This window comes from Siphateles boraxobius, unplaced genomic scaffold, assembly GCF_051911475.1.
Source record: "Siphateles boraxobius isolate OS27281-9 unplaced genomic scaffold, OSU_SipBor_1 1, whole genome shotgun sequence".
Classification (NCBI taxonomy): Eukaryota; Metazoa; Chordata; class Actinopteri; order Cypriniformes; family Leuciscidae; genus Siphateles; species Siphateles boraxobius.
Genome location: NW_027508699.1, coordinates 6,814,301 through 6,826,505, shown reverse-complemented (window position 1 = coordinate 6,826,505; position 12,205 = coordinate 6,814,301). Strand labels below are relative to the sequence as shown.

At 42.5% G+C, this 12,205-nt stretch overlaps 1 long non-coding RNA gene across 1 annotated transcript; it reads left to right on the top strand.

The window, feature by feature from the left end:
* Positions 1-1,484: 1,484 nt before the first annotated feature.
* LOC143711831 (uncharacterized) lies at positions 1,485-10,336 on the top strand. Its single transcript, XR_013194981.1, has 5 exons — positions 1,485-1,570; positions 7,595-7,654; positions 8,582-8,655; positions 8,793-8,836; positions 10,190-10,336. It is a non-coding gene; the product is annotated as an uncharacterized LOC143711831 (long non-coding RNA).
* The last annotated feature ends 1,869 nt before the right edge of the window (positions 10,337-12,205 follow it).

Below are 12,205 nucleotides of genomic sequence, written 5' to 3'. Positions count from 1 at the left end.
CCCAACTCAGCACAGAGCTCCAAGAGGATAGCCCTTGGAAATCTGAAACGGCTGATAAGCCAGTCATCATCCTGGGCCAGAAAATCATTGTGGTCCCTAAAAACTCGTTCTCTTCGGATTCTGCCATAGCAATGTCCTCTAATAAGGCCAAAGCTGCCATTGCCATAGACTAAGGGTTGTATCAATTTGCATATGCTTTTATATGTTCTTACTTAATTGCATAATTGATAGAATATTCCCATAAGGCTTGTGTGACAGTATATGTAAATTATTTTATAAATTGCTAATTAATAGCAATGCTTCCCACAGGTGGTAGTGCGATAGACATGTAGAACAATTCGTTGTGTAATGTTTGCAACTTAACTTCATTGCATGTAAGAGTCGCCAACGGACAAAAACGATGAGAAATGTACGTACGCCAGACATGAAATTGGCGTGGAGGAACGCACATTCTCACGTTAATTTCACTGTTAGTACATCCGACCGTGAGCGTGAAAGCTGGCGTAAGCAAAGATTTTGTGCGTACGCAATATTGATACATGAGGCCCCAGGCGATCCAGTATATTTGGCTTTTATACTAAACCAAGCTTGAACTGTGATGGTGGATTAAAGAAATGAAATTTCTTTTATAAACGCATGCAGATATGCTGCCTTTTTTCACTAAAACAGTGTCTGGCCCTAAACTTAGTGATCGATGCTCATTATATATGTTGCAGATCAGGCCTCTAAACTTTTTAGGTGGTAACACTAGTCCTAGCAGAGTACCTGGTGTGATGAGCGCACTGGCGCAGTTTTAAGGTGGCTTCCGTCACATCACCAAAGTGGATGCTGCACACTGGTGGTGGTTGAGGAGAACCCCTGATATAATTGTAAAGCGCTTTGGGTCTACAGTAGTACATATGAAAGTTCTAAATAAATGTGTCATTCTATTCTATTCTATTGAATTGAATTGGAAGACAATGTAATTAGCCATGCTATAATTTTAATTATAAAATTCCAGTAGAAAAAATGGCACAATTGGTCATCCACCAGACTATCTCAAACATCCATCACATGTCTTGAGAACATTCACCTATTAAATCAATACAGCTTAGGAAGAAGTAGTTTGGTAGAACAGCACTTGTTAGGTCCATACACATCTCTTTTTGCTACTACGGCTGCAACTAACGATTATTTTTACCGTCGTTTTTTTTTCTTGATTAATCGATTAGATGTTTGTTCTATAAAATGACTCAAAATTGTGAAAAAGGTTGATCGATGTTTTTCTAAATAATTATGTACTTCTACAATGTAGGCTGGACCCCACATGTAATTGAAAGTTCATCAGCCCCAGTTGAACCCCCAACAGGACCACCAATGGTCATATCAAATCAGCAGGAAGCAGTGGCCCTGCTTAATCCCCCAACAGCTTCAACGGGACCTCCAGCAGCCCTTACTGGACCACCGAAGTCCCCAATTGGACAGTCAGTGTCCTCTTTAGTACCCTCGGTAAAGCAATCCCAGAACCTGGGGAAAAGACCCCACTCCCCAGAAGGACCTTCAGCAGCCTCCCCAGTTTCTTTTGAAAAAGGTAAGCATGAAAGGAGCTACAGTATATGAAGAGTATTGAAAATAAGTTATAAGCCCCACAAAACCGTACTCTTACTTTGTGTAATGTGAAACTGTAAACGAATTCAGAGTCCCGAAACCTTTATTATTATAAAAAAAAAACAGTTTTCAACATTGATAATAATATTAATAAATTACACAGTGTGTCTGTGAGCAAGACACTTTACTCCGGGGGGATTGTCCCTGTAAGTGCACTGTAAGTCGCTTTGGATAAAAGCGTCTGCCAAATACATATATAAATGTTTCTTGAGCATCAAATCAGCATATTAGAATGAATTTCTAAAGGATCATGTGAAACTGAAGACTGGAGTAATGATGCTGAAAATTCAGCTTTGTGATAGTCCTAGGGAAAAGAACAGGAGGATGCAAGTAGCAAGTAAAAATCCAGTTTATTGAAGAAAAGTCAGATGAATGGCACAGGTCGGGACAAACACTCAGGTGGTAGGTGAAGCAGGGACGAGATGGCGATCCGGTGATGGTGCTGTGGTGAACGTGCTCGAGGAAACCCAGGAAACGTGGAACATCCAGAAGACACGAGGAACAGACGAAAATCCACAAGAAGAACTCAACAGACGAGGCACGAGAACAGGACCAACACCGAGGAACAACCACAACGATCTGACAACAAGAGAGAGAAAATGCTGGGTATATAAAGGAACTGGAATTGATGACAGCTGGTGAAACTAATCGACACAACAAGTAACCACACCCACACAATTACACTCACGCAGACACTTCAGCATGAGACAGCCGATTTATGAACCGTGACAGTACCCCCTCCTCCTAAGAACGCCTCCTGGCGTTTTCAGACTCCCTTACCTGTCGATTGAAATCATCGATAAGGGAGTGATCCAGGATGTCTCTAGCAGGCACCCAACTTCTCTCCTCCGGACCGTAACCCTCCCAGTCCACCAAGTACTGAAATCCGCGTCCCCTCCGTCTCGAGTCCAGAACACGATGTATCGAATAAGTAAGTTCCCCATCTACGAGTCGCGGCGGGGGGGGAACAGGGGCGGGCGGATTAATGGGCGAATAAAACACGGGCTTGACCTTAGATACGTGAAAGGCGGGGTGAATTCTCCTGTACGCTGGAGGGAGTTTGAGTCGGACTGTCACCGGACTAATAATCTTGGTGACAGGGAACGGGCCGATAAATTTGGGAGCTAACTTGTTAGAAACGGAACGGAGCGGAATATTTCTGGTAGAAAGCCACACCTTTTGACCCACGACGTATACGGGAGGCCTTGACCGGTGGCGATCGGCCCTGGCCTTCATGCGCCCCCCCGCTTGGAGTAGAGTCTCACGGGCTCTAGTCCAAGTGTGGCGGCACCTCTGGACGAAAGCGTGAGCGGAGGGGACCGCGACTTCGGACTCCAGACTCGGAAAAATTGGTGGCTGGTAACCTAAACTACACTTAAACGGAGAGAGGCCCGTAGATGACACTGGTAACGAGTTATGGGCGTACTCCACCATAGAAAGTTGTTGACTCCAGGATGAAGGATTCTTGGCTACCAAACATCGCAACATTCTCTCAAGATCTTGGTTGGCCCGCTCAGACTGACCATTGCTCTGGGGATGATAACCCGAAGACAGACTGACCGTGGCCCCCAATAACTTACAGAACTCCTGCCAAAATTTGGACACAAATTGGGAACCCCTGTCAGAGACCACGTCCGTCGGGAGGCCATGTAACCGAAATACGTGATCTATGACTGTGACCGCTGTCTCCTTGGCTGAAGGTAATTTGGGCAAGGGGATGAAATGTGCCGCCTTCGAGAACCGGTCCACTACGGTTAAAACAACCGTCATGCCCTTGGAGGGCGGGAGGGCGGTGACAAAATCTAGCGCGATGTGGGACCAGGGTCTCGAAGGGACAGACAGCGGTCGAAGTAACCCATCCGGAGGTCGGTTAGATGTCTTACCGGTGGCGCAGGCTGAGCAGGCCAAGACAAAATCGTGAATATCGCGAGCCATTAATGGCCACCAGAATCGTTGCTTAACCAAATAACTGGTGCGAGTCACTCCTGGATGACAAGCCACGTTGGAGCAATGACCCCATCGAATAACGTCAGACCGTAACCCCTCCGGAACAAACAACCGATTCGGTGGGCAACCGGGCGGAGGCGTTACCCCTTCTAAGGCCGTCTTGACCCTCGACTCGACCTCCCATACGAGTGTGGAGATAACTACTTTCTCAGGTAAAATACACTCGGGAGTCACCGGGCGTTCGGATGGATCAAAAATACGAGATAAAGAGTCGGGTTTGATGTTTTTAGAACCCGGGCGGTACGAGAGAACAAAATCAAAACGTCCGAAAAAAAGTGCCCACCGAGCCTGCCTGGAGTTGAGTCTTTTAGCAGATCTAATATATTCAAGGTTCTTGTGATCGGTCCAAACGATAAAGGGTACCCCTGAACCCTCTAACCAATGACGCCACTCCTCCAACGCTAACTTGACCGCCAACAACTCTCTGTTACCAATGTCATAGTTACGTTCGGCAGACGATAATCGATGAGAAAAAAACGTGCTGGGATGCATCTTGTCGTCTGAGGAAGTGCGTTGTGAAAGCACTGCTCCTACTCCCACCTCTGACGCGTCGACCTCCACCACGAACTGATGTGTGGGATCAGGGGTGACAAGAATGGGAGCCGAAACGAAGCGACTCTTGAGGTTGGTGAACACTGCCTCGGCAGTGTTTGACCACCTGAACGTCGTTCGGGGGGAGGTCAAGGCAGTCAGAGGTGCGACTAGTTGGCTGAAATTACGAATGAAACGCCGGTAAAAATTGGCGAACCCCAGAAACCGCTGTAGGGCCTTACGGGAATCTGGACTTGGCCAATCTACCACAGCCTTAACCTTGTCAGGGTCCATGCGCACTCCCTCAGAGGAGATGATGTAACCTAGAAAGGGAACAGACTGTGCATGAAACGGGCATTTCTCCGCCTTGACAAAAAGCCCATTCTCTAACAGTCTCTGGAGCACTCGTCTGACGTGTTGAACGTGTTCCTGGAGAGACGAAGAAAAAATCAATATGTCATCCAGGTAAACATATGAACTGATCTACCATGTCTCTCAACACGTCATTAACGAGTGCCTGGAAAACCGCTGGGGAGTTGGAAAGTCCGAAAGGCATAACCAAGTATTCAAAGTGCCCCCTAGGGGTGTTAAAAGCGGTTTTCCATTCATCCCCCTTCCTGATGCGAACCAAATGATATGCATTACGTAAGTCCAGTTTCGTGAAAATGGAAGCTCCCTGCAACCTCTCGAAAGCTGAAGACATCAACGGCAAAGGATAGGAATTCTTTATCGTGATGTTGTTCAGTTCTCGGGAGTCAATGCAAGGTCGCAGAGAACCATCCTTCTTCCCAACGAAAAAGAACCCCGCCCCCGCAGGAGAAGAGGAAGGCTGAATGAACCCAGAGGCCAGAGAATCAGAAATATATTTCTCCATGGCCTCCCTCTCGGGAACAGAAAGAGAGTAAAGTTTGCCCTTAGGCGGAGATTTACCTGGCAGTAGATCTATCGCACAGTCATAGGAACGATGCGGAGGGAGAGTAGCAGCACGAGACTTACTGAACACCTCCTTCAGGTCGAGGTACTCCGCGGGCACGTTAGACAAATCCACTGCCTCACTCTGAAACACAGAAACAGACACAGAGGGACAGGCAGACACTAAACAGGACTCATGACAGTGGTTACTCCATGTGGAAACAGTGTTAGTGCACCAGTCGACACGGGGGTTGTGTCTGGAAAGCCACGGATGTCCCAAAACCACTGGTGCAAGTGGTGAGTCCATGAGTAAAAATGAGATGAGTTCAGTGTGATTGCCAGAAGTGATGAGGGTAATGTCTCTAGTAGCATGTGTAATCCGGGGAAGTTCTTGACCATTTAGTGCGTTGACGGTAATCTGGTGTGAGAGAGGAGTGACGGGGATCTGAAGTTTGAGTGCTAGTTTAAAGTCCATGAAATTACCCTCCGCTCCCGAATCCAGTAGTGCGTTGGTGCAGTGCGTCGACTGTCGCCATCTCAGTCTTACCGGGAGGAGGGTCGATGATGGTGATGAGGTCTTCTCGGCGGAGATCCCACCCGATAGTAGCCTCATACTTACTACCGGGCTTGCTTTTTTACCGGGCAGGCGTGGATGAAGTGGCCCGCCCGGCCACAGTATAGACAGAGTCCTTGGGATCTCCGCCTCTCCCTCTCCTCCCGGGAAAGCCGAGCTCTCCCCACCTGCATGGGCTCGTGGTCGAATGCGGGGCTGACCGCATCGTTCCAACGGCACTCTGCGGCCAGGGTGCGGAACCGAATGGAAAAGTCCGCCACCGAGCCTTCTCCCTGTCGCAGTTCGGCGAGTAATCTGGCCGCCTCCTTACCCGCCACTGCACGATCGAATACTCTCTTCATCTCATCGGAGAGTGCCTGGAACGAGGTGCAGCAGTTGTCTCCGTTCTCCCACACCGCCGTTCCCCAAAGCGCTGCTCTTCCTGACAGCAAGGTTAACACAAATGCCACTTTAGCCTGTTCACTCTGAAAAGTGTGTGGCTGTAGAGCAAAATGCATGGAACATCTCGTGAGGAACGCTCTACAAAACTCCGGTTCGCCAGAATATCCCTCCAGTGTAGGTAGGCGTGGCTCTGGTCTCTCCGTTGCTGCAGATGCCGGGGGTGGGGGAACGGGCGGTGTGGGGGCGCAGTGGGAGTCCGTAGAAGTTGTACCTGTTGGGTGAGCTCGGACACCTGCTTCACGAGTGCTTGCACTGCACGACCTGTGCCCGAGATGCTTTCTTCTTGCTGGTCCAAACGTGAGATACTGTGAGAAATGAAATCGTTGAGCTGGGACGTGCTTGCTGCATCCATGGTTTTGGTCAGATCGTTCTGCTAGGGAAAAGAACAGGAGGATGCAAGTAGCAAGTAAAAATCCAGTTTATTGAAGAAAAGTCAGATGAATGGCACAGGTCGGGACAAACACTCAGGTGGTAGGTGAAGCAGGGACGAGATGGCGATCCGGTAATGGTGCTGTGGTGAACGTGCTCGAGGAAACCCAGGAAACGTGGAACATCCAGAAGACACGAGGAACAGACGAAAATCCACAAGAAGAACTCAACAGACGAGGCACGAGAACAGGACCAACACCGAGGAACAACCACAACGATCTGACAACAAGAGAGAGAAAATGCTGGGTATATAAAGGAACTGGAATTGATGACAGCTGGTGACACTAATCGACACAACGAGTAACCACACCCACACAATTACACTCACGCAGACACTTCAGCATGAGACAGCCGATTTATGAACCGTGACAGATAGCTGAAATAAATTACATTTTAAAATATAACCAAATAGCAAACAGATATTTTAAATTGTAAAAATATTTCACAATATTACTGTTTTTGCTGTATTTTGGATCAAATAAATGAAGCCTTGGAGATACAGGAAGTCTTCTTTTAAAACATCAAAAAATTTAACCGTTTTAATAATGTTGGCCACCACCGTATATATATTTTAAAATGATTATTGGATTAGAACCTCTCATCAAATTCCATGAACTGCTGCTGTTGTCATTACTAATCATGCCTGTGTTTGCCCATATTTAGGACATTGTTTCTGGGTGTTTTGGTGTCTTCCCATTCGTAGTGCACAATATATTGACTCACTATCGTAATTGCAATATCACGTTGTGCAATATCATATGAAAATGTTGCAGAATGTATGCAATATTCCTTTTATTTTGTGGAGAGTTGCATCCGTCAATTTTGAAATGTGTAGGACACCTGGTTGTATTATTCGAAATTGGCCTGTGTCTAAAGAGCATTCTTTAAAGGTCTCTGTCTCACCTTGGAAAAACATTTTGACAAATAAAGCCCAGTCTTCAATATAAACTGTGCCTAATTGTATTTCTCATGTGGGTGACATGGATGCAACATTTAGCAAATGTTTTAAAATATTTTTTTTACATATTTTAAATGTTTCTCTATATTTAACAGATGAAGTTGTGAAAGGAGGCTGTCCTGCTCCAACTATTGTGCGGCCGAATAAAAGGAAAGGTCTGTTGATGTAATGTGTGTAATCCATACATTGGGATTTATATTAATTGTTGTGAGTCTTCATGAAGGCTGTATTTGCATTTGTAAGTGGCTGTGGTCTATTAGGTTTGGGCGATGTCCAAATTAATATGTTCAATTGTTTATTTAACAGTAGGGCTGAACAACTAATCAAAATCTTATCGAACCCGCTATATGCAATTTTCACTACGAACCTACTGCAATTTTCAAATCACAGGAGGTGCAATATTTGTTAAAGGCAAAATTTGTGTTAAAATACCATTTTAAATGAAATATTGTGGCGCTGCAGAGATGTCCTGGGCCTACACATCATATTCTACAGCTCTTTCTTAGATACAAATCCTCAGAAATCACAACATAAACATTTAAATATGTTGTTATTACCTTGTTTAACAGGGGAAGTTGTGGATGGAGGCTGTCCTGTTCCCGCTACAGTGCGGCCGAAAAAAAGGAAAGGTATGTTGATGTACTGCTTGTCCAGCTTTCTGTATAGGAGTGTGGACTGAATGCCACAAAATTGATTAGTATGAGCTGTAGTACCTTGCTACAGTCTTCTGGCAATTATTTGGCAACATAATAGCATAGTCAGAAAGTAACATACATGTTTTTGCATTTGGTTTTGGTTTTCACAGTCAAAAGCATGTTAGTCTTTGCTATCATTTGAATTCATGGATTTAACTTGTCTTTGTTTGGCAATATATTTATTACAACTGCCCAAGCCTAAAGTTTGTGTTGATTACATTTACAGTAAATTACCAGTGTTCAATACAACTTCTGTACCATAATAACTACAATATCAAAACTGTAACTAAGTACAACCCATTCTAGCTAAATAACCACTTATCATTCTATAATGGCTTGTTTATAGTAGTGTTAAGCTTTGTGAATGTAATATTTGTTTCCTTTCAGAATGCCCACATACAGTGACAGGGAGCCAGGGTTATTACCCTGTGAAGAGCGTTGCCAAATACAAAGTCATAAAGGTTAAATACCATTAAAACACTACAAAGGTTACAAAATTTTACTTTATTGGTGTAATGGTCTTAAAAAAGTATTGGTGATTAGTATAACTGCTAAACAAAGCAAATATTTGAAACTGAAAAAGTCTCACTATTTTTAGGGTCAAAAATGGAAGCAAGTGGAGTGGGAGCCATACAAACTCTGGTATGTACAACTTCTCATGGGTAACACATAGCCAATTAGTTTTAACATGTACAAACTATTGACATATGTTAGGTAAGATTAAGGTAAGATTTGTCTATATAGTTCATAAATATATTTTTATAACCCACACGAAGTGTCTTAATAAGGTGTTGGGCTACTACGTGCCCCCAGAAGAGTTTCATGCTCTTTGGCATAGTTTCTCTAAGTCTCTGAAATCTGGTGAGCTCCAATGGTCCAAAATATATGCATTTATTTGGTGTTTATAACAGCTTCAGTCCAAAAAGTTGTTATGGTGGCTCTTGGTGGCCCAACACCTTACTAAGACACTTCATTTAGTTTTTTTCTCTTTATTCCCTTAATCTTATTTGCCATTAACACTTTAAATGCACACCGAAAATACAGTTATAGCCAATAATGATAAAGATGTTATGCCCAAACTACACGGCCTGCATTATGTAAAAGTCTATATATTTGTATCTTCAAGAGAGAACCAAAGGTGACGTGACCTTTTGCCTTAAGGCTAATGCAATTTAAAGGGTTAGTTCGGTATTTTGCACTTGTTTACACTTGCCCTGTTTTAAGATCGTTTCTGATGAAATCGAACGGTTTCACCCCTCCACAATGGTTGTCTGTGTACTGGAACAATCATTCGTAAAACGCATTAAACTTTGGTTTACAAATCCAACAGGTTTAATCGTAGTTTTGTCCGACTCCATTGCCTTGACTTGGTACAAAAACTACAATAAAATCTGTTGGAAAGCATCTTCTGCAGCGATTTTTGTGTGAGCATATCACTGAACACCCCAGACCACTCGGTGAGTTTAACGTCTTTGTAAACGAAAGTTTAATACAGAGATACAGAAATTGTCAGTTACAGCATTACTGCCTTACTTAAAAACTGGATCAATATATTTAATGTCAGCTTGAGATCTTCATTTGTCACATTGTCCCACAGTAAAATGTGGACTTCACATTCCTCATTTTTGAGTTACTAAGACAAAATCAATTTAGGCTTTAAAATAGAATTGTCGCAAAAACTGAGCAGTTGGCCTAACTTTCAGATAAATGTAAACCCATCCAAAAATGTAAAACACTTTGGAGTCTTGTGCACACCAAACAGTGATTCATGTCAGAAACATAACAGATTATAGAATTTTCTTGACTTAAAATAACAATTAAGGCTTTCCTTGCATTGTAGTTGACTAACATTAGACAACTGTGATGTAATGAAAAAACTCCACTAAAACACAGCCATTGGAAAACAGCTACAGGAGTCTTAATGTGTGTCTTTGTGTCTACAGTTCCTCTGCAGAACCAAAACGTCTAATTGCATATTTCCTTTTTGTGTTACAGTGGAAAGAAGTGGCCATTGGAGTGGGTGGCGGATATGGACACTTGTTAGTGCTCACGTCAGGTTGTGGAGCACTTTTTTGTGTGTGTAGTTTGCCTTTCTTTCTTCTTACTGTTGTGAAAATAAACGCTTCTTGCGACTGGACCCTTTCATTGCCATTTTGGAGCACTTTTTTTATGAGCATCCAAGACAACATAAAATGTATCTGGGAATTTATTCAGAGAATAGTTTTATAAAAAACATAAATAAAAAAACATTTGTAGCTTTTGATCCTTAATCTTTCTCTATATAGAAAACATACTGCCTCTCCTATGAATAATACATGATGTCCTGTCAGTGTTGCGCTATTGAAACATATCAATATCACATATTTTGCCTACACATTTCTTCTGTATCAAACAATGGAAATGCCTTTGCACACAGAACCATGATTTTAAATGCCAACCTGTTTAACAACATTATACAAAGCTTTTTTACATAAAGATTGACTATATTGCAATTTTTGCATTAGTCTTAAATATATGTAAAACTACATTACATAATGTGTTGTGTAATCATACCATAATTTAAAATAATGTTAACTGTTGCCTACCAGTCACATTGTTAAGTTTTGTTCAATAAAATGGTTTTAAAAGTGTGTCAGTGCCCTCATAAAGCATTGCACATACACTCACCTAAAGGATTATTAGGAACACCTGTTCAATTTCTCATTAATGCAATTATCTAATCAACCAATCACATGGCAGTTGCTTCAATGCATTTAGGAGTGTGGTCTAAAATGGCCCCCACAGTCACCAGATCTCAACCCAATAGAGCATATTTGGGATGTAGTGGAACGGGAGCTTCGTGCCCTGGATGTGCATCCCACAAATCTCCATCAACTGCAAGATGCTATCCTATCAATATGGGCCAACATTTCTAAAGAATGCTTTCAGCACCGAAAGGGGGTCAAACACAGTATTAGTATGGTGTTCCTATTAATCCTTTAGGTGAGTGTATGTGTTGTGGCATTATGACATACAGTTTGTGACTTTACTTTGTCCTGGATGGAGCTGTCCCTGGATCCCTCGTCCTCTTCAGATGGCACTGTTATTACCAACAGTGTATAGATTACTGCAAATGTCTTTCATTAACAAGGTAATGTACAGAATTACATTTATTCTTAGCAATCACATTACAGCTACTATAGTAATATGTTTTTTTGTAAAACTGACCCTGAATCAGACTTCATGATTTGGTGTCTTGCTCTGCTTGTGGTATAGGGTGGTCAGTGGTGTGAGTTTTAAAAAGTAACACAAAAGTAATTCAAATCTAATTGCTGTATTGCTCTTGGAGATTTAGCAAATGTAATATAATGACATATTTATGTAAGGTAAATTAGATGACGATTGTCCAAACAGCCACTTAGCCATATGACCACAGCATAAAAACACTTAATTATGACCTATAAAAGTATGGTATGGGAGGATGGACACTGAATATCTATAATGATACTGTGATTTTATTTTTTAATGTAACTCATCTCTGTATTTTAATTCATATTAATGAACACCATTATTTTGAGATCACTCCGAAAGCTTTTTTATTAGGTTAAGGTTTGTATAAAAGAAATGTTCCAAGAGGCCCATAGTGATATATGTGATTAAAATAAGTCAAAATAAACATTTAATTCATGAATTTGGCCAATGTGACCAACAAATACATTTTTATTAACATTTATACATTAGACCACTTCATGTCTCTTTGAAATGCATGCATGACACTAGGGCTGAGTGAGCAGAGTGAAAATTTAAATTTTGTCATATGATTAAACCAAACACATCACTGGAAAGGTCTTGATCAGATGAGTAACAGCTTTGCAACCTGAAGGCTGTACCTGGCTCCTGCTTTGAAATATTGACCTCTGAACTTTGATATTGATGCATGTTGTGAGTCTTATAATTCAGCAACTGAATGGGCTAAAATAATAAAACCAACTGTTATATAAAGCTCTTGGACTCTTCCATCACAAGGGATAC